The 20,523-nt window shown below is 45.1% G+C and overlaps 1 long non-coding RNA gene across 2 annotated transcripts; it reads right to left on the reverse strand.

Moving 5' to 3' along the window:
* Window positions 1–809: 809 nt before the first annotated feature.
* On the reverse strand, window positions 810–20,074 carry LOC135041578 (uncharacterized). 2 transcript variants are annotated; one of them, XR_010235705.1, is made up of 4 exons: window positions 19,987–20,074; window positions 19,629–19,767; window positions 15,494–15,596; window positions 810–1,370 (listed from the first exon to the last, which is right to left on the reverse strand). It is a non-coding gene; the product is annotated as an uncharacterized LOC135041578 (long non-coding RNA). The 2 variants fall into 2 exon arrangements; XR_010235425.1 differs by lacking the exon at window positions 19,629–19,767.
* Window positions 20,075–20,523: the final 449 nt, after the last annotated feature.

The following is a 20,523-nucleotide window of genomic DNA, read 5'->3' on the forward strand; positions in this document are numbered from 1 at the left end:
CCTCCCAGAAAACGGGGGTGACACCACCCATTCCTGGGAATGTAGGCCTCCCCCCACCTCCTGCCCACCCCCTCAATGCTGCTACCTGTTAATCAGGCAGTGGAAGATGGGGACTGCAGGCTACAATGCAAAACCCGTACTGTTCATGTGCAGAACGGACCTTGCGCAGCCGCAGATTCATGATAATTTGGGAATGTGCATTCATCTGCGTCCCACTCTGAACTAGACCCTAAGTCACAAATTTGCATTTTCATTTTCAGTTAACCTTTATGCCTCCTGATATGGGCGGTATGTTTTGTTATATAGAGAACTAGTCCTGTTTCCTTGCCAGAATCAGCCTTCCGGCATCATATGTTCATCATATGTTCATCATATGTTCTACTGAAAAGGGAGCTGTTGCCACTGCATTTGGCATGTTGAGATTTTTTCTCTGCTCTTTCAAAAACCACTAAGCAAAAGAGAATCAGTCACTAAGCAGTCTTGCACAAGAAGTTTGATCCAAAGTAACAGTACATGTCAACTGGCTCCCATTCTAATTTAGTTAATCTGTGAATTGTGTAAATTTGCAGTATTGTGAAGCTGGGAACAGACTATTCTAGAAATCAGGTACCAGACCAACTCTGGATAACCTGTAAAGTGGATGTAGAACTTTTGCCAGTGACACCAATTTCCATACAACTGCAACCAAATGTCCAAGCTGAGAGTATGAAACAGTATCCTCCTTTTTTTAGTCATAAACATTTTATTGAGTTTTCTTTGAATACAATATAGTTAGAAAGATCAGCTTTCTTTGACATGACATACAGATAGCAGAATATGGTAAAAAAGAAAAATGTACATATCATGCATAGTTCAAGCGTATGAGAGCATAACAAGTCTCAGGATACAACTTGTATATCATAAAGAACTCTGAACTACATAGTGACAACATTAGTATTCCGAACTGCAATATAAGACACATATACCAAAAGAAGAAAGTGAACTTGATTAAATAGAAACAAAGATAGTGAATATAAAGAGAAGGGGGGGGGGGGGAACGAGGGGGAGGGGGGGGGGGGTTAGAACATCCAAAACATTCGAAAATGTGCATTAGAGGTACACAGTACAAGTTTACATATCAGTCAAGTATTATGGTAGAAGAGCAGAGAAAATAATTTCACTAATTAAGCCAGGTAGTCTCACATGTTAATAAATCACATTATAGATGAAATAACACAATTAAATCAGGTTATGATAGTGCCTCCTTTTTTTTTTTTATAGCGAGGGGACATATGCAAATCTTACACATGCAATAAAGTATTCTCTAGCATATTTTGATGTAAAGACCATTCGGGTGTTCCAAAGCGTGCAATAATTTGGATTTGCGTGTTCTGTGATAAAGTAGAAATGTAAGGTTTCCATTTAATAATAATAATAATAATAATAATACTTTATTATCATCAATGGTTCAAGAATAATACATGAACAATCAACGAAACTAAAAGCAAGCATATACAGAAAACATAAGAACAGAAAGAGCACTCCTGAAACCAAGACATACTCAATTATCAATCATCAATTTATCTCGATTTTGTCCGGTTTAACATGTTTATTGCTGTTGGGAAAAAACTGCCCCTTAACCGGTTAGTCCGACAGAGAATAGAACGATAACGCCTATTTGATGGCAACACAGAAAACATCCCCACATTATGATGAGATAGATCTCCCAAAATACTTCTCACCTTAGTGAGGAGCCTCTTTTCATTTATATCCTGAATACAGGGCAAACTAACTCCAATAACTCTACTCGCAGTTTTAACTAGTGATGACCGGGTTCGGATCCTCGGGATCCGAACCCGCCCCGAAATTCACCTTTTTTTTCACGGGTCAGAGCAACTCGGATCCTCCCGCCTTGCTCGGTTAACCGGAGCGCGCCCGAACGTCATCATCCCGCGGTCGGATTCTCGCAAGATTCGGATTCTATATAAGGAGCCGTGCGTCGCCGCCATTTTTCACTCGTGCATTGGAGATGACTGTGAGAGGACGTGGCTGGCGTCCTCTCAGTTTCTATGTTCAGTGGGCTGCAAATTGTGCTGCAAATATCTGTGCTCAGTGTGCTGCAAATATCTGTGCTCAGTGTGCTGCAAGTGCAAATATCTACGTTCTCTGCCTGAAAAACGCTCCATATCTGACTGTGCTCAGTGTGCTGCAAATATCTGTGCTCAGTGTGCTAATTGCTTTATTGTGGGGACTGGGGACCAGCAGTATTATATAGTAGGAGGACAGTGCAGAGTTTTACTGACCAGTGACCAGCAGTATTATACGTTCTCTGCCTGAAAAACGCTCCATATCTGTGCTTCATTGTAGTATATAGTAGGAGGACAGTGCAGAATTTTGCTGACCACCAGTATAACTATATATATAGCAGTACGGTACAGTAGTCCACTGATCTACCTACCTCTGTGTCGTCAAGTATACTATCCATCCATACCTGTGGTGCATTTCAGTTTTGCACAGTTTGCTGACCACCAGTATATACTTTATAGCAGTACGGTACAGAAGGCCACTGCTCTACCTACCTCTGTGTCGTCAAGTATACTATCCATCCATACCTGTGGTGCATTTCAGTTTTGCACAGTTTGCTGACCACCAGTATATACTATATAGCAGTACGGTACAGAAGGCCACTGCTCTACCTACCTCTGTGTCGTCAAGTATACTATCCATCCATACCTGTGGTGCATTTCAGTTTTGCACAGTTTGCTGACCACCAGTATATACTATATAGCAGTACAGTACAGTAGGCCGCTGCTTTACCTACCTCTGTGTCGTCAAGTATACTATCCATCCATACCTGTGGTGCATTTCAGTTTTGCACAGTTTGCTGACCACCAGTATATACTATATAGCAGTATGGTACAGTAGGCCACTGCTCTACCTACCTCTGTGTCGTCAAGTATACTATCCATCCATACCTGTGGTGCATTTCAGTTTTGCACAGTTTGCTGTCCACCAGTATATAATATATAGCAGTACGGTACAGTAGGCCACTGCTCTACCTACCTCTGTGTCGTCAAGTATACTATCCATCCATACCTGTGGTGCATTTCAGTTTTGCACAGTTTGCTGACCACCAGTATATATTATATAGCAGTACGGTACAGTAGGCCACTGCTCTACCTACCACTGGGTCATCAAGTATACTATCCATCCATACCTGTGGTGCATTTCAGTTTTGCACAGTTTGCTGTCCACCAGTATATAATATATAGCAGTACGGTACAGTAGGCCACTGATCTACCTACCTCTGTGTCGTCAAGTATACTATCCATCCATACCTGTGGTGCATTTCAGTTTTGCACCGTTTGCTGACCACCAGTATATACTATATAGCAGTACGGTACAGTAGGCCACTGCTCTACCTACCTCTGTGTCGTCAAGTATACTATCCATCCATACCTGTGGTGCATTTCAGTTGTGCGCAGTGTAAATAGTAGTAGGCCATTGCTATTGATATATTACTTTCATATAATTCCACACATTAAAAAATGGAGAACAAAAATGTGGAGGGTAAAATAGGGAAAGATCAAGATCCACTTCCACCTCGTGCTGAAGCTGCTGCCACTAGTCATGGCCGAGACAATGAAATGCCATCAACGTCGTCTGCCAAGGCCGATGCCCAATGTCATAGTAGAGAGCATGTAAAATCCAAAAAAATAAAGCTCAGTAAAATGACACAAAAATCTAAATCAAAATCATCTGAGGAGAAGCGTAAACTTGACAATGTGCCATTTACGACACGGAGTGGCAAGGAACGGCTGTGGCCCTGGCCTATGTTCAAGGCTAGTAGTTCAGCTTCACCTGAGGATGGAAGCACTCATCCTCCTGCTAGAAAACTTAAAAGAGTTAAGATTGCAAAAGCACAGCAAAGAACTGTGCTTTCTTCTAAATCACAAATCCCCAAGGAGAGTCCAATTGTGTCGGTTGCGATGCCTGACCTTCCCAACACTGGACGGGAAGAGGTTGCACCTTCCACCATTTGCACGCCCCCTGCAAGTGCTGGAAGGAGCACCCGCAGTCCAGTTCCTGATAGTCAAATTGAAGATGTCAGTGTTGAAGTACACCAGGATGAGGATATGGGTGTTGCTGGCGCTGGGGAGGAAATTGACAAGGAGGATTCTGATGGTGAGGTGGTTTGTTTAAGTCAGGCACCCGGGGAGACACCAGTTGTCCGTGGGACGAATATGGCCATTGACATGCCTGGTCAAAATACAAAAAAAAAAATCACCTCTTCGGTGTGGAATTATTTCAACAGAAATGAGGACAACTGGTGTCTAGCCGTGTGTTGCCTTTGTCAAGCTGTAATAAGTAGGGGTAAGGACGTTAACCACCTTGGAACATCCTCCCTTATATATCACCTGGACCGCATTCATCAGAAGTCAGTGACAAGTTCAAAAACTTTGGATGACAGCGGAAGAAGTCCACTGACCACTAAATCCCTTCCTCTTGTAACCAAGCTCCTGCAAACCACACCACCAACTCCCTCAGTGTCAATTTCCTCCTTAGACAGGAAAGCCAATAGTCCGGCAGGCCATGTCACTGTCAAGTCTGACGAGTCCTCTCCTGCCTGGGATTCCTCCGATGCATCCTTGAGTGTAACGCCTACTGCTGCTGGCGCTGCTGTTGTTGCCGCTGGGAGTCGATCGTCATCCCAGAGGGGAAGTCGGAAGACCACTTGTACTACTTCCAGTAAACAATTGACTGTCCAACAGTCCTTTGCGAGGAAGATGAAATATCACAGCAGTCATCCTGCTGCAAAGCGGATAACTCAGGCCTTGGCAGCCTGGGCGGTTTTAAACGTGTTTCCGGTATCCACCGTTAATTCACAGGAAACTAGAGAATTGCTTGAGGTACTGTGTCCCCGGTACCAAATACCATCTAGGTTCCATTTCTCTAGGCAGGCGATACAGAGAATGTACACAGATGTCAGAAAAAGAGTCACCAGTGTCCTAAAAAATGCAGTTGTACCTTATGTCCACTTAACCACGGACATGTGGACAAGTGGAGCAGGGCAGACTCAGGACTATATGACTGTGACAGCCCACTGGGTAGATGTATTGCCTCCCGCAGCAAGAACAGCAGCGGCGGCACCAGTAGCAGCATCTCGCAAACGCCAACTCGTTCCTAGGCAGGCTACGCTTTGTATCACCACTTTCCATAAGAGGCACACAGCTGACAACCTCTTACAGAAACTGAGGAACATCATCGCAGAATGGCTTACCCAATTGGACTCTCCTGGGGATTTGTGACATCGGACAACGCCACCAATATTGTGCGTGCATTTCATCTGGGCAAATTCCAGCACGTTCCATGTTTTGCACATACATTGAATTTGGTGGTGCAGAATTATTTAAAAAATGACAGGGGCGTGCAAGAGATGCTGTCGGTGGCCCGAAGAATTGCGGGCCACTTTCGGCATTCAGCCACCGCGTGCCGAAGACTGGAGCACCAGCAAACAGTCCTGAACCTGCCCTGCCATCATCTGAAGCAAGAGGTGGTAACGAGGTGGAATTCAACCCTCTATATGCTTCAGAGGATGGAGGAGCAACAAAAGGCCATTCAAGCCTATACATCTGCCTACGATATAGGCAAAGGAGGGGAATGCACCTGACTCAAGCGCAGTGGAGAATGATTTCAACGTTGTGCAAGGTTCTGCAACCCTTTGAACTTGCCACACGTGAAGTCAGTTCAAACACTGCCAGCCTGAGTCAGGTCATTCCCCTCATCAGGCTTTTGCAGAAGAAGCTGGAGACATTGAAGGAGGAGCTAAAACAGAGCGATTCCGCTAGGCATGTGGGACGTGTGGATGGAGCCCTTAATTTGCTTAACCAGGATTCACGGGTGGTCAATCTGTTGAAATCAGAGCACTACATTTTGGCCACCGTGCTCGATCCTAGATTTAAAACCTATGTTGTATCTCTCTTTCTGGCAGACACAAGCCTGCAGAGGTTCAAAGACCTGCTGGTTAGAAAATTGTCAAGTCAAGCGGAACATGACCCGTCAACAGCTCCTCCTTCACATTCTCCCGCAACTGGGGCTGCGAGGAAAAGGCTAAGAATTTTGAGCCCACCCGCTGGCGGTGATGCTGGGCAGTCTGGAGCGAGTGCTGACATCTGGTCCGGACTGAAGGACCTGCCAACGATTACTGACATGTCGTTTACTGTCACTGCATATGATTCTGTCACCATTGAAAGAATGGTGGAGGATTATATGAGTGACCGCATCCAAGTAGGCACGTCAGACAGTCCGTACGTATACTGGCAGGAAAAAGAGGCAATATGGAGGCCTTTGCACAAACTGGCTTTATTTTACCTAAGTTGCCCCTCCTCCAGTGTGTACTCCGAAAGAGTGTTTAGTGCAGCCGCTCACCTTGTCGGCAATCGGCGTACGAGGTTACTTCCAGAAAATGTGGAGAAGATGATGTTCATCAAAATGAATTATAATCAATTCCTCCATGGAGACATTCACCAGCAATTGCCTCCAGAAAGTACACAGGGACCTGAGATGGTGGATTCCAGTGGGGACGAATTAATAATCTGTGAGGAGAGGGATGTACACAGTGAAAGGGGTGAGGAATCGGACGATGAGGAGGAGGTGGACATCTTGCCTCTGTAGAGCCAGTTTGTGCAAGGAGAGATTGATTGCTTCTTTTTTGGTGGGGGCCCAAACCAACCAGTCATTTCAGTCACAGTCGTGTGGCAGACCCTGTCGCTGAAATGATGAGTTCGTTAAAGTGTGCATGTCCTGTTTATACAACATAAGGGTGCGTGGGAGGGCCCAAGGACAATTCCATCTTGCATCTCTTTTTTCTTTCATTTTTCTTTGCATCATGTGCTGTTTGGGGACTATTCTTTTTAAGTGCCATCCTGCCTGACACTGCAGTGCCACTCCTAGATAGGCCAGGTGTTTGTGTCGGCCACTTGTGTCGCTTAGCTTAGCCATCCAGCGACCTTGGTGCACCTCTTTTTTTCTTTGCATCATGTGCTGTTTGGGGACTATTTTTTAAATCTGCCATCTTGTCTGACACTGCAGTGCCACTCCTAGATGGGCCAGGTGTTTGTGTCCGCCATTTGGGTCACTTAGCTTAGTCACACAGCTACCTCATTGCGCCTCTTTTTTTCTTTGAATCATGTGCTGTTTGTGGACTATTTTTTTGAAGTGCCATCCTGTCTGACACTGCAGTGCCACTCCTAGATGGGCCAGGTGTTTGTGTCGGCCACTAGTGTCGCTTAGCTTAGCCATCCAGCGACCTTGGTGCACCTCTTTTTTTCTTTGCATCATGTGCTGTTTGGGGACTATTTTTTAAATCTGACAACCTGTCTGACACTGCAGTGCCACTCCTAGATGGGCAAGCCCAGGTGTTTGTGTCGGCCACTTGGGTCGCTTAGCTTAGTCACACAGCTACCTCATTGCGCCTCTTTTTTTCTTTGCATCATGTGCTGTTTGGGGACTATTTTTTTGAAGTGCCATCCTGCCTGACACTGCAGTGCCACTCCTAGATGCGCCAGGTGTTTGTGTCGGCCACTTGTGTCGCTTAGCTTAGCCATCCAGCGACCTTGGTGCACCTCTTATTTTCTTTGCATCATGTGCTGTTTGGGGACTATTTTTTTGAAGTGCCATCCTGTCTGACACTACAGTGCCAATCCTAGATGGGCCAGGTGTTTGTGTCGGCCACTTGGGTCGCTTAGGTTAGTCACACAGCTACCTCATTGCGCCTCTTTTTTACTTTGCATCATGTGCTGTTTGGGGACTATTTTTTTGAAGTGCCATCCTGTCTGACACTGCAGTGCCACTCCTAGATGGGCCAGGTGTTTGTGTCGGCCACTTGGGTCGCTTAGCTTAGTCATCCAGCGACCTTGATGCAAATTTTAGGACTAAAAATAATATTGTGAGGTGTTCATAATAGACTGAAAATGAGTGTAAATTATGGTTATTGAGGTTCATAATACTATGGGATCAAATTGACCCCAAAATTCTATGATTTAAGCTGTTTTTGAGGGTTTTTTGTAAAAAAAACACCCGAATCCAAAACACACCCGAATCCGACAAAAAAATTTTCAGGGAGGTTTTGCCAAAACGCGTCCGAATACAAAACACGGCCTCGGAACCGAATCCAAAACCAAAACGCAAAACCCGAAAAATTTCCGGTGCACATCACTAGTTTTAACCACTCTCTGAAGGGACTTACGTTCTACGGCAGTACAGTTACCAAACCATACCATAATTCCGTATGTAAGGACAGTCTCTAAGATGGCCGAATAAAAATTAGAGATGAGCGGGTTCGGTTTCTCTGAATCCGAACCCGCACGAACTTCATGTTTTTTTTCACGGGTCCGAGCGACTCGGATCTTCCCGCCTTGCTCGGTTAACCCGAGCGTGCCCGAACGTCATCATGACGCTGTCGGATTCTCGCGAGACTCGGATTCTATATAAGGAGCCGCGCGTCGCCGCCATTTTCACACGTGCATTGAGATTGATAGGGAGAGGACGTGGCTGGCGTCCTCTCCATTTAGATTAGAAGAGAGAGAGAGAGAGATTGACCTGATTTACTGGAGCTTAGGAGTACTGTAGAACTGTAGAGAGTGCAGAGTTTACTAGTGACTGACCACAGTGACCACCAGACAGTGCAGTTTTATTTAATATATCCGTTCTCTGCCTGAAAAAAACGATACACAGTGACTCAGTCACATACCATATCTGTGTGCACTGCTCAGCCCAGTGTGCTGCATCATCTATGTATATATCTGACTGTGCTCAGCTCACACATCTTATAATTGTGGGGGAGACTGGGGAGCACTGCAGTGCCAGTTATAGGTTATAGCAGGAGCCAGGAGTACATATTATTATTAAAATTAAACAGTGCACACTTTTGCTGCAGGAGTGCCACTGCCAGTGTGACTGACCAGTGACCTGACCACACTGACCACCAGTATAGTTAGTAGTATAGTATACTATATTGTGATTGCCTGAAAAAGTTAAACACTCGTATCTGACTGTGCTCAGCTCACACATCTTATAATTGTGGGGGAGACTGGGGAGCACTGCAGTGCCAGTTATAGGTTATAGCAGGAGCCAGGAGTACATATTATTATTAAAATTAAACAGTGCACACTTTTGCTGCAGGAGTGCCACTGCCAGTGTGACTGACCAGTGACCACCTGACCACACTGACCACCAGTATAGTTAGTAGTATAGTATACTATATTGTGATTGCCTGAAAAAGTTAAACACTCGTCGTGTGACTTCACTTGTGTGGTGTTTTTTTTTTTATTCTATAAAAAACTCATTCTGCTGACAGACAGTGTCCAGCAGGTCCGTCATTATATAATATATACCTGTCCGGCTGCAGTAGTGATATATATATATATTTTTTATATCATTATTTATCATCCAGTCGCAGCAGACACAGTACGGTAGTTCACGGCTGTAGCTACCTCTGTGTCGGCACTCGGCAGTCCGTCCATAATTGTATACCACCTACCCGTGGTTTTTTTTTCTTTCTTCTTTATACATACATACTACTACTACATCTCTTTATCAACCAGTCTATATTAGCAGCAGACACAGTACAGTACGGTAGTCCACGGCTGTAGCAACCTCTGTGTCGGCACTCGGCAGTCCGTCCATAATTGTATACCACCTACCCGTGGTTTTTTTTTCTTTCTTCTTTATACATACATACTACTACTACTACATCTCTTTATCAACCAGTCTATATTAGCAGCAGACACAGTACAGTACGGTAGTCCACGGCTGTAGCTACCTCTGTGTCGGCACTGGGCAGTCCGTCCATAATTGTATACCACCTACCCGTGGTTTTTTTTTCTTTCTTCTTTATACATACATACTACTACTACATCTCTTTATCAACCAGTCTATATTAGCAGCAGACACAGTACAGTACGGTAGTCCACGGCTGTAGCTACCTCTGTGTCGGCACTGGGCAGTCCGTCCATAATTGTATACCACCTACCCGTGGTTTTTTTTTCTTTCTTCTTTATACATACATACTACTACTACTACATCTCTTTATCAACCAGTCTATATTAGCAGCAGACACAGTACAGTACGGTAGTCCACGGCTGTAGCTACCTCTGTGTCGGCACTGGGCAGTCCGTCCATAATTGTATACCACCTACCCGTGGTTTTTTTTTCTTTCTTCTTTATACATACATACTACTACTACATCTCTTTATCAACCAGTCTATATTAGCAGCAGACACAGTACAGTACGGTAGTCCACGGCTGTAGCTACCTCTGTGTCGGCACTCGGCAGTCCATCCATAATTGTATACTAGTATCCATCCATCTCCATTGTTTACCTGAGGTGCCTTTTAGTTGTGCCTATTAAAATATGGAGAACAAAAATGTTGAGGTTCCAAAATTAGGGAAAGATCAAGATCCACTTCCACCTCGTGCTGAAGCTGCTGCCACTAGTCATGGCCGAGACGATGAAATGCCAGCAACGTCGTCTGCCAAGGCCGATGCCCAATGTCATAGTACAGAGCTTGTCAAATCCAAAACACCAAATATCAGTAAAAAAAGGACTCCAAAACCTAAAATAAAATTGTCGGAGGAGAAGCGTAAACTTGCCAATATGCCATTTACCACACGGAGTGGCAAGGAACGGCTGAGGCCCTGGCCTATGTTCATGGCTAGTGGTTCAGCTTCACATGAGGATGGAGGCACTCAGCCTCTCGCTAGAAAAATGAAAAGACTCAAGCTGGCAAAAGCAGTAGCACCGCAAAGAACTGTGCGTTCTTCGAAATCCCAAATCCACAAGGAGAGTCCAATTATGTCGGTTGCGATGCCTGACCTTCCCAACACTGGACGTGAAGAGCATGCGCCTTCCACCATTTGCACACCCCCTGCAAGTGCTGGAAGGAGCACCCGCAGTCCAGTTCCTGAAAGTCAGATTGAAGATGTCAGTGTTGAAGTACACCAGGATGAGGAGGATATGGGTGTTGCTGGCGCTGGGGAGGAAATTGACCAGGAGGATTCTGATGGTGAGGTGGTTTGTTTAAGTCAGGCACCCGGGGAGACACCTGTTGTCCGTGGGAGGAATAGGGCCGTTGACATGCCTGGTGAAAATACCAAAAAAATCAGCTCTTCGGTGTGGAAGTATTTCACCAGAAATGCGGACAACAGGTGTCAAGCCGTGTGTTCCCTTTGTCAAGCTGTAATAAGTAGGGGTAAGGACGTTAACCACCTCGGAACATCCTCCCTTATACGTCACCTGCAGCGCATTCATAATAAGTCAGTGACAAGTTCAAAAACTTGGGCCGACAGCGGAAGCAGTCCACTGACCAGTAAATCCCTTCCTTTTGTAACCAAGCTCACGCAAACCACCCCACCAACTCCCTCAGTGTCAATTTCCTCCTTCCCCAGGAATGCCAATAGTCCTGCAGGCCATGTCACTGGCAATTCTGACGAGTCCTCTCCTGCCTGGGATTCCTCCGATGCATCCTTGCGTGTAACGCCTACTGCTGCTGGCGCTGCTGTTGTTGCTGCTGGGAGTCGATGGTCATCCCAGAGGGGAAGTCGTAAGCCCACTTGTACTACTTCCAGTAAGCAATTGACTGTCCAACAGTCCTTTGCGAGGAAGATGAAATATCACAGCAGTCATCCTGTTGCAAAGCGGATAACTGAGTCCTTGACAACTATGTTGGTGTTAGACGTGCGTCCGGTATCCGCCGTTAGTTCACAGGGAACTAGACAATTTATTGAGGCAGTGTGCCCCCGTTACCAAATACCATCTAGGTTCCACTTCTGTAGGCAGGCGATACCGAGAATGTACACGGACGTCAGAAAAAGACTCACCAGTGTCCTAAAAAATGCAGTTGTACCCAATGTCCACTTAACCACGGACATGTGGACAAGTGGAGCAGGGCAGGGTCAGGACTATATGACTGTGACAGCCCACTGGGTAGATGTATGGACTCCCGCCGCAAGAACAGCAGCGGCGGCACCAGTAGCAGCATCTCGCAAACGCCAACTCTTTCCTAGGCAGGCTACGCTTTGTATCACCGCTTTCCAGAATACGCACACAGCTGAAAACCTCTTACGGCAACTGAGGAAGATCATCGCAGAATGGCTTACCCCAATTGGACTCTCCTGTGGATTTGTGGCATTGGACAACGCCAGCAATATTGTGTGTGCATTAAATATGGGCAAATTCCAGCACGTCCCATGTTTTGCACATACCTTGAATTTGGTGGTGCAGAATTTTTTAAAAAACGACAGGGGCGTGCAAGAGATGCTGTCGGTGGCCAGAAGAAATGCGGGACACTTTCGGCGTACAGGCACCACGTACAGAAGACTGGAGCACCACCAAAAACTACTGAACCTGCCCTGCCATCATCTGAAGCAAGAAGTGGTAACGAGGTGGAATTCAACCCTCTATATGCTTCAGAGGTTGGAGGAGCAGCAAAAGGCCATTCAAGCCTATACAATTGAGCACGATATAGGAGGTGGAATGCACCTGTCTCAAGTGCAGTGGAGAATAATTTCAACGTTGTGCAAGGTTCTGATGCCCTTTGAACTTGCCACACGTGAAGTCAGTTCAGACACTGCCAGCCTGAGTCAGGTCATTCCCCTCATCAGGCTTTTGCAGAAGAAGCTGGAGGCATTGAAGAAGGAGCTAAAAGGGAGCGATTCCGCTAGGCATGTGGGACTTGTGGATGCAGCCCTTAATTCGCTTAACAAGGATTCACGGGTGGTCAATCTGTTGAAATCAGAGCACTACATTTTGGCCACCGTGCTCGATCCTAGATTTAAAACCTACCTTGGATCTCTCTTTCCGGCAAACACAAGTCTGCTGGGGTGCAAAGACCTGCTGGTGACAAAATTGTCAAGTCAAGCGGAACGCGACCTGTCAACATCTCCTCCTTCACATTCTCCCGCAACTGGGGGTGCGAGGAAAAGGCTCAGAATTCCGAGCCCACCCGCTGGCGGTGATGCAGGGCAGTCTGGAGCGACTGCTGATGCTGACATCTGGTCCGGACTGAAGGACCTGACAACGATTACGGACATGTCGTCTACTGTCACTGCATATGATTCTCTCAACATTGAAAGAATGGTGGAGGATTATATGAGTGACCGCATCCAAGTAGGCACGTCACACAGTCCGTACTTATACTGGCAGGAAAAAGAGGCAATTTGGAGGCCCTTGCACAAACTGGCTTTATTCTACCTAAGTTGCCCTCCCACAAGTGTGTACTCCGAAAGAGTGTTTAGTGCCGCCGCTCACCTTGTCAGCAATCGGCGTACGAGGTTACATCCAGAAAATGTGGAGAAGATGATGTTCATTAAAATGAATTATAATCAATTCCTCCGCGGAGACATTGACCAGCAGCAATTGCCTCCACAAAGTACACAGGGAGCTGAGATGGTGGATTCCAGTGGGGACGAATTGATAATCTGTGAGGAGGGGGATGTACACGGTGATATATCGGAGGATGATGATGAGGTGGACATCTTGCCTCTGTAGAGCCAGTTTGTGCAAGGAGAGATTAATTGCTTCTTTTTTGGTGGGGGTCCAAACCAACCCGTCATATCAGTCACAGTCGTGTGGCAGACCCTGTCACTGAAATGATGGGTTGGTTAAAGTGTGCATGTCCTGTTTATACAACATAAGGGTGGGTGGGAGGGCCCAAGGACAATTCCATCTTGCACCTCTTTTTTCTTTTATTTTTCTTTGCGTCATGTGCTGTTTGGGGAGGGTTTTTTGGAAGGGACATCCTGCGTGACACTGCAGTGCCACTCCTAGATGGGCCCGGTGTTTGTGTCGGCCACTAGGGTCGCTAATCTTACTCACACAGCTACCTCATTGCGCCTCTTTTTTTCTTTGCGTCATGTGCTGTTTGGGGAGGGTTTTTTGGAAGGGACATCCTGCGTGACACTGCAGTGCCACTCCTAGATGGGCCAGGTGTTTGTGTCGGGCACTTGGGTCGCTGAGCTTAGTCACACAGCTACCTCATTGCACCTCTTTTTTTCTTTGCGTCATGTGCTGTTTGGGGAGTGTTTTTTGGAAGGGCTATCCTGCGTGACACTGCAGTGCCACTCCTAGATGGGCCAGGTGTTTGTGTCGGCCACTAGGGTCGCTTAGCTTAGTCATCCAGCGACCTCGGTGCAAATTTTAGGACTAAAAAGAATATTGTGAGGTGTGAGGTATTCAGAATAGACTGAAAATGAGTGGAAATTATGGTTTTTGAGGTTAATAATAATATGGGATCAAAATGACCCCCAAATTCTATGATTTAAGCTGGTTTTTAGGGTTTTTTGAAAAAAACACCCGAATCCAAAACACACCCGAATCCGACAAAAAAAATTCGGTGAGGTTTTGCCAAAACGCGGTCGAACCCAAAACACGGCCGCGGAACCGAACCCAAAACCAAAACACAAAACCCGAAAAATTTCAGGCGCTCATCTCTAATAAAAATGTACTAAAATCTCCTTACATATTCCCGCCATACGCATTTTCCTCAATAAAAACAGGCGTTGGTGGGCTTTTTTAACAACACATCGTGTATGAGTACCCCAGGACAAATCATTGGAGATGTTAATACCCAGGAATTTAAAAGACTCAACTGTCTCCACTACCTGGTTATTTACAACTATAGGACAAAAGGGCTGCTTATGCTATTTCCTAAAATCTACAATCATTTCTTTTGTTTTTTTTACATTTAAGATTAAATGATTAGTTTGACTCCAAGCTTCTAACCTAGCAACCTCAGATCTATATTCTGACTCATCGTCCTTACTTACCTCATTAAACCTACAACTGCAATATCATCGGCAAATTTAATAATGTGAACTGACTCCGATTTAGAAATGCAATCATAAGTAAATAGGGAGTACAACAAGGGACTCAGTACACAACCCTGAGGCACCCCCGTACTAATTACAAGCTCGCTAGACAGAGAATTGTACAATCTTACAGATTGGGGCCTGTTTGGCAAAAAATCCAAGATCCATCTACATACAAAATGATTTAATCCCAACTGAGATAGTTTAGACACTAACGATGTTGGGATTACCGTATTAAACGCTGAACTGTAATCCACAAACAGAATTCTCGCAGAAGAACATGTGAATTCTAGATGGGTAGCCACACGATGAACCAAAGTGATAGCAGCGTCATCCGTCGACCTATTTGCTTTATATGCAAACTGAAAAGGATCCAGATTAGCTGGGATATTTTTCTTTATGTGTCCCATAACCAATCTTTCAAAGGCCTTCATTATAAGAGTTGTCAGAGCAATTGGTCGGTAATCATTTGGCTCACAGGCCTTACCATTTTTAGGAACCGGGACAATAATAGATGACTTAAAACACTTAGGCACACGACAAGTGGCAAGGGAAAGGTTAAAAATCATAGTAAAGATCCCAGCCAGCTGCTCAGCACATGTCTTAATTACATTTCCCGGGATCCTATCTGGGCCGGGGGCCTTACCTGATTTAGAACTGGCAAAGCACCGTCTAACAGACAATTCATCCAGTACCAGGGGCTCCGCATTCTCCAGATTCCCATCCCAATCAACAGGGAAACAGCCATGCTATCAAAACGAGAATAAAATATATTTAACGTCTCCCCTAGGGAGCTATCAGCCTCTTTATGAGAGAGATTCTTATTAACTTTATAGTCAGAAATGTCTTGGATGCCTTTCCACAAGCTTCTTGCATCTTTATCATTTTTAAACTTGCTTTCAAGTTTAGCAGAAAAGGCCCTTTTTGCCTCTATTATACCCTTTTTTAATTTTTGTCGGGCAGCCCTGAAAGCATTTTGGTCACCAGATCTAAATGCTTTGTCTCTCTCACTTAATAAGGTTCGAACCATGCCATTTATCCATGGTTTATCATTTGCAAAAGCTCGAACACACTTTTTAGTTGTTACACTCTCTATACAACAGCATACATAACCAAGGACCATGGAGGTCAGGAAGTCCACATTCACATTATTGTCATCCCCCAATGATTCTTCAATGAACAACCCCCAATCAGTAAATTCCAGAGCATCCTGAAGTTTCTGCATTGCACCCTCAGGCCAGACTGTAATATTAGTGCTGGTCGGCCTAAACCGTTGAACTACGGTTTTGTATGCTGGAACCAAAAATAAGGACATATGATCAGAGTGACCAATATTGGGATATCTAAAAGTCGCATAAGCATCCTTGATATTACAATAGACATTTAACCCTCTGGTAGGGACTTTAACATACTGATAAAATTTTGGTAAAACTGCCTTCAATCTAGCCTGATTAAAATCCCCTACAACTAAAAAAAAACCCCTCAACATATTTAGATTCCAGTTTAACTATAGCAGCGTACAAGACATCTAATGCAGATTCTACGTGAGCAGAAGGAGGAATGTATACGGCCATTACCAACGCCACTGAAAATTCTCTTGGCAAATAGAAAGGTCGACACTTAACCACCATATATTCCACATTTACAGAGCAAAAAGTCACAACAAGACTAGCATCAGTGCACCAGTTATTATTTACATATACACATAGTCCACCACCTCGCATTTTCCTAGATTCCATGGTTCTGTCCAATCTAAATAATTACCTATCTGTAAGCTGACCTACAGAGTCCAGGATAGAGCCATTCAGCCATGTCTCTGTGAAAATCATGAGAGAGCAGGTCTTTAAAAAGGACTTATTTGCCAGTCTCACTTGGATCTCATCCAATTTGTTCGTAAGAGATCTTACGTTTGCAATAAATAAACTGGGAAGCGCTGGTCTATGGGGGCATAAATAAAGTCTTACCCTAATGCCTGCTCTTTTACCCCGCTTTTGCTTCCTCTCTCTCTGCGGTCTGAATTTCCATCTGGGCTTGCCTACCCTCCAGGGGCTAAGCATCCTCCAATCATAAGCAGAATCTAGTTGCTCAGGCTGTTCAGGCTGCTCAGGCTGACCAGATTCCAGGCTTCCTAGCCTCCTCCAGCCTCCAACAACCGAAGTCCTCCTGAGTTCACCGCAGGATCCACCACAATTCTCCTGCCCAGAGGAGCACCCAGCATGCCCCGGGTCATCACCCCCTCCGACCCCGGAACTAACCAGCAGGCCCTCCGTAGCAGCAGCGCCCAAAAGCCGGCCAGCGTCCCCGCCAGCCCGCACATTGGCGCCCGCCAGCCGCTCACTCCCGGCCGCACTGGTCCGCCAGCCGCACACTCCCGGCCACACTGGTCCCCCCGGCCGCCGGCACATCGGAAGTCAGCAGGGTCCCCCACGCGGCTCCCCCCAGCGGCAGCGGCATCACAGAGGGACCAGAGCCGGAACGGACCGCAAGCAGCTCCCACCGCGAGTATGCAGTCCTGCATGGACCACAGGGCAGCAGAGCCCCCAGGCCCCCGATCCACAAAATCAAGACAAAGGAGAGTGGAATGGCAGGTAAAGATGCTCCTACTCCCGCTCCCATGGTTCTGTTGCACTCACAGCCGCTGCGTCTGAATGCACCGCCAAAAATATAAAAGAACACTACTCCCTTTTCTATATTAGGGAGAGTATATTATCGATCAAAATATAGAATCTTCAATAATTTCTGGTGAACTTCCATGAGGGTTGGGGTATGCATGCTTATATATCCAATTCTTAAGTATAGCCTGTTTGGAAGCTGTTATCAATAATGTTAGAAAAGGGTATAGGTGTTTATGGTGTGAGTCAAGATTCCAGACTGTAAAGTCTGCCAATAACAAGGCCTGTGGATGTAATGTAGCTCTAATACGAAAAGTGTTATTAATATATTGAATTATTTTGTTCCAGAACTTCCTTATGGTACTACATTCCCAGAAGTTATGAAAGAATGTGGCTGAAGAATGAGAACATTTCAAGCATCTTCCAGTTTCTTCTGGGACAACATGCTTTCTCTGGGCCTGAGACATATATGCTTTGTAAATGAAACAGTATCCTCTTAATCCAGACCAAATACAATTGGTAATCAGATACAAGAATATTTACAGGCTGGAGTATTGAAACCTTGTCACTCCCCATGGAACATGCCTCTTTTGACAGCTAAGAAAAGCACCAATCAGGTGAACCAGCATCCTGTACGATGGTTCATAACCTTAGAGAGGTCAATGAAGTGGTGGTGAGAAACAGCCCTATCGTGCCAAATCCACACATGCTGCTAAATCAGATTCCTACTACAGATGGAGCCACGATCATCTTGGCTTCTCTGCTGCACCATTGTTTATTAGCATAAACCCTTCATCTATTGTTCTCAGCTGCAATACAATACAGAGAGAACAATACATCAGGGGATTAAGTCATTACAGCAGGGGATTAAGTTACGACTGCCCTGGTTTAGTTAATCCTATTAAAGGCCAAGATAAAGATGGCTCCATCTGTACCTCAAATTGCTTCACGTTAATTAATTTGACCAACTCATTCTTTTCCATTCCACTTACAGAGCATAGTTAGCATATTTTAGCATTCACATACTCAGACAAACAGTATTGTTGGACTAGGTTACTACAAGGAGAGGCTGTGTCACCATCAGCCTTCTCAGAGGCCATGGCACTAGTCCTAAAGGACTTGCATCCTCTTCATGAGACTACAGTTCATGAGATAACATTCAATATGTAGATGATCTTCTTTTGTGTTCAGATACTGAACAAGACTGTACACAGGATGCAATTTCATTATTGACATTCTTAGCCATTCTAAAGACAAACTACAGCTAGTACAAACTCATGTCCAGTTTCTTGGCCATTGTACTGTATATTAGCTGGGGATAAGCAAATTACAGCTGAAAAACAAGCAGCAATTTTACAGGTACCACTACCCACAACATTGAAACCACTCAGGGCTTATTTAGGCCTCATAATCTATTGAAGGGAATGGATTCATAATGCATCCCAGAAGCTTCAGGTACTTTCTGATGCTCTTATAGGAGATCAGAAGTAAGGACATATACAGTACATCTCACAGCCAATCAATGTTTAGTTTTTGATCAACTAAAAACTGACATTCTTAGTGCTCCAGCTTTAGCACTTCCGTATTATAGTAAACCATTTACACTTTTCTGCCATGAAATTCAGGACACATACAAGGTGTACTCACTTAAGAGCATGGGGGGAAACAGAGATCTCTAGAATATTACTCCTAACATTTAGACCCTGTAATAAGAGGAACACCTTCAAGCGTTTGTGCTGTTGCATCAGCCACTACACTTGTTGACAAAGTTACAGACATTGGGGGTGGGGGGGTGGGGGGATGTATTAAGCCTGGAGATGGCATAAGGAAGTGATAAACCAGTGATATGTGCAAGGTGATAAACACACCAGCCAATCAGGTCCAATATGTAAATTAACAGTTAGGAGCTGATTGGCTGGTGTGTTTATCACCTTGCACATATCACTGGTTTATCACTTCTTTATGCCATCTCCAGGCTTAATACATCTGCCCCATTGTTTTAAAACACCTGTTAGAACAAAGAGGGGTTGCACTCAAACAGTTAAATCATTCTTGTGATATAATAGTATGATATACTGTAATATGGTGATTATATATACTGTATATTTATTTATTTATTTATTATCACCATAAACTATCTTAGTCCCAAAGAAGGTAAATGTTATGTACCCTGTAGTGATCTTTAGGTTCCCTTTTCTGCACAAGGATCTGTAAAAACAAAGTGTCCTTCCTTCCACACAGCACTCACCAGAGGATAGGTTGGACAGGCACATAAAATAGAGACAAATACTGTATAGTGCAATTATCCCTTAAAAGAAAAAAGATTGGTTTAATTATTCATCGCACTTACAAAAACAAGAAGATTAAAAGCATATCATCAGGGCCGGATTAACAATGGGGCGGATGGAGCTGCAGCTCCAGGCCCCCCATTGAAAACAGGCCCATAGGCTCCCCTGCAATGCAGCCAGTGTTGACAGGAAAGAAACACTGTCTGCATTGCTTTGTCCCCACAGTGGCCTGCACTCACCTCTTCAGTGGGTTGGCTGCCGCAATTGGAGCTCAGCTCCGATCAGGCAGCGTTTGGTAACCTGTACTACTGATGCTGCACCCCCTGCTAGTTCTGCGTGGCTGGGCTCTGCAGCACTTCCTCATACTGCAAGCCCCGCCCACTCCATGACATCGTGAAAGGGGCGGGGCCAGCACTCGGCACTGCTGCTGCTGTCATGTCATACGCTGAGTCAGGAATAGGTAGGAGACAGAAGTAACAAGGGAGGGAGAGTAAAGAAAGAATACAGGTAAAGAAAAGTAATGTACCTGAGACAGACATTAAAGTAGGTGATGAAGGTATGTTTGAAAAGAAGTAAAAAAAGATAGATACTCTAACTAAGAGATTAGAAAGAAAGGGAAGTATGTGATGTGAGAGATTCAGTGATCACAAAATACACACTACAGGCATTTTGTGACCCTGATTTTAAAAATGAGCGGGTCCTGCAGGGCATGCTGTGTAGCCAGTAACAATTTTCAGCGTCTGTCACCGCCGCCAGCTATCTCTTCCAATCGCCGC

The sequence above is a fragment of the Pseudophryne corroboree genome, chromosome 1 (genome assembly GCF_028390025.1).
Source record: "Pseudophryne corroboree isolate aPseCor3 chromosome 1, aPseCor3.hap2, whole genome shotgun sequence".
NCBI classification, from domain to species: Eukaryota; Metazoa; Chordata; class Amphibia; order Anura; family Myobatrachidae; genus Pseudophryne; species Pseudophryne corroboree.